Genomic DNA, 3547 nt, shown 5'->3' with positions numbered 1-3547 from the left:
ATTGTGTATCGAGAAATTCATATATAAGACAAAAAGACAGGAAAGAAAATTTAATGATCTTTGGGGAGAATTCTTTAATGCACTGTGATATGTAGATTGAATTTTTCCTTTTTTTTTCTGAATTATTACACTTGTACACCCTGCTCCATCTCTTTTTTATGTTAAAATGAATAATAAAAAAAAAAAAAAAAAAAAAAAAAAAAAAAAAAAAAAAAAAAAGTAAAATACAATTTGCTATTATTAGACTTGACAGACTGACATAAATCAATGAGATATCTATGTCGTGACGAGTTGATCTGTCAGAGATATTGGCGTCGGAGAAGCAAACAAACACTGGTATACGTGTTGCCTCTTTCGTAAAGCGAGTGAGCTGACACAACATCAATGAGCAACTAAACAACGTGTATTTAACTGATACCATTGTTTCCGAGTCCAAACAATTGGATATTTTACAAGTGCTTAAATGAAATTAATACTTCAAACATTCACAAGTTTTTAAAATGTAGACCTAAAACAATTTTCCTTTAAGCTTACTGATGCATGGTGCTTGAGATACGTTTTTGAAGTAAACTTCGTTCCATAGACGGTTTCATTTCCCCGGATAATCAAAGTTTTTCCCACATAACAAACTTAAAGACAGGCTATCATCTCTCGTGAAGAAAGCCTTCTTTTACAAGAATGGTAGTCGTAGGTATGAATACATTGCCATCAAGCACACCTTGGGCTATTTCACCAACAACAGCGATGCCAAACTCAAATACAGTGATGTTGAGGTGATTCAAATGCTATATTTCCTAATTGACAACATATTTATCAAGTTTGCTGGCATAACATTCAGGCAAACCATAGGCATTCCCATGGGCACAAACTGCGCCCCACTTCTTGTAGACTTATTTTTGTATTCGTATGAAGCAGAGTTCATACAATCATTTCAGAAATCTGGGTGTAAAAGGATTGCAAAGTGATTTAACAACACCCACAGATATATCGATGATCTCATCAGTTGAAGCAATCCTGGTATATCCAATTATCTACACCACATCTACCCAGATGATTTAGAAATAAAAGAAACAACTGAAAGTGTGGACTCGGCTTCATACCTAGACGTATTGTTTGAAATTAGACAAAATACACTATATACTAAGCTGTATGACAAAAGAGACGATTTCAATTTTGAAATCATAAATTTTCCCTTTTTGTCGAGCAATATACCATCATCTCCAGCTTATGGTGTGTATATTTCACAACTCCTTAGATACAGTAGAGCATGCAATTCATATGAAGACTTTCGAGTTAGACACAGCCTATTAGCTCAAAAGTTAGTGAGGCAAGGATTCTCAGAAAGTAGATTAGTGAAATCATTTAAGAAGTTCTAAAAGTAGATACGGAGATGTTGTATCAAAATATGACCTGTCTGTTACTCAAATGATGAGTGACAGCATACCAAATTTTGACTCACAAAAGTAATTTGGTGAATTCACCAAATAACAATGGATTTGTCGCTTTTGGTCAAACTTAACGGGTGCGGCTAGCTGGCAGGGTACGCTTACCCATTCCGGACACCTGGTACCACCACTATTTTGTGGTTCAAGATGACCCCATTGCCTTTGTCATTTTCAATATCTTCCTTGGACCTGGTAACTTTCTTGGTTACCTTGAATGATAACGATTATTGGACCTGATTTGATGTCTATTACACATTAACAATTAAAAACATTTCTCTTTTGTTGGATAAATGCAGTACGTTTGTGGTATCAAGTCTTTCCTATCACTGTCATATAGTGGACAAAATAATAAAAAGTGACACTCGTCTTCGACTATATTAATACCTTGAGTTTCACAATACAAACAGACTCTACAGTGTAATGGAATGGGTGGAGTACAATGCCGCCCCTTTTTTATTACTAATTTGTGACTTGAACAACGCAGTTTTGCCAAGTCAGATTTGAATGTCCAAATTTTAATATTGCATAGATATAGTTCAGGCTCTAGCATTGATTTGAAATTAACATAAGAGCGTAATCGTGGATGTTCATGTAAAGATGCAGACCATCTTGCTTGTAACAATCTTGTAATCTATCAGTGAATAATTTAAATGTTTCCGAATTCCCAACTTGCTGCTCAAACCACACTACTCCGAAGCAATACCTGAAGAGTACTTGACGTATTTTAGTTGCCAAAGTGACTCTTCCAGATGAATCCAAAGATCTCAACATTTCATAACAAGACCTTGGGTAACGTGAGGATTCCATTTCTATTAATTTTACCCAGTATGCAATGCAACGTTTCATATAGAAACACGAGAGAGAGGATATCTTCCACATTCTCCTAAAAGTACATCTCTGTTTACATTTGAATTAACACCCAAAAGAAATCTACAAAACTTAAATTGAATGCTCTCTATAACTGGGGAATATTCATAGCCCCATATTTCTGACCCATAACAAATAATCGGTACAACAGACGCGTCGAAAACTTTGAACGCTTGCAGTAAAGATAGTCCACCAAGTCTCTTTAAAACAATTTGTATCTGATATAGGGCTTTGTTTCCCTTGGCAACTAAATGCTTTTTGGCAGGTGACCATGAAAAACGTAAAGAAAAAACAATACCAAGGTAATTATAGTGCTTGACAATACTTACAGGTGATTCATATAAAACCAATGTTCATAACTTTTCAAGATACCTCCATTTCGAAAACCAATGATTTTTTACTTATCTAAGTTTACAGACATACACCAGTGTTTACAAAATAATTCAAGTTGATTGAGTTTTCTCTGCAATTTTATAGGTAGATCTGCGACATCAGTTACATCGTCAGCATACATAAGAATGCCAATATTTTCAAAATCACAATTAACAAAAATTCCATCATGATCACTCTTTGACATGTAGGAATCAAGATCATTTATAAATAAACTAAAAAGCAAAGGACTAAGCATACAACCTTGTCTAGTGCCTACCTTACACTGAAAATAATCTGTAAGACCACGTTACATAAAATACATGACTCAATATTATCGTACATAGATCTCAAAACTTTTAGCACGTTTCCATGGATACCATACACTAGCAATCTATACCGCAGGTAACTATGTGAAACAAGATCAAACGCTTTAGCAAAATCAATAAATACGCAATATAATCTACCTTTTCTAACAGATAAATACTTTTGAACTAAGGGTTGTAAGGTAAAAATATTATCCAGTACCGTTTGCGAAAGCCAGCTTGCGCTTCGCAGATAACACCAGCTTCCATTGACCAGCTGACCAATCTATTGTTTAAAATCTTGGTAAAAATTTTACTCATACAAGATAGCAAAGAAATACCACGAAAGTTGTTTACATCACTAAACAACCCCTTTTTATGAAGGGGATACATAATTCCTTTTCCCCAACCAAAAGGAAACGTATCTGTCTTAAAAATAACATTGAACAGGTCACAAAGGCATTGAAATAAGGTGTCATTACTATTTTTAAACATTTCATTTAGTAGGCCGTCTGTCCCAGCTGACTTACAATTCTTTAAAGTACAAATGCAATTAGAAAC

This window comes from Ptychodera flava, chromosome 1 (genome assembly GCF_041260155.1).
Source record: "Ptychodera flava strain L36383 chromosome 1, AS_Pfla_20210202, whole genome shotgun sequence".
Taxonomy (NCBI): Eukaryota; Metazoa; Hemichordata; class Enteropneusta; family Ptychoderidae; genus Ptychodera; species Ptychodera flava.
The sequence above is the reverse complement of the archived record's forward strand: the minus strand, read 5'-3'. Positions refer to the sequence as shown.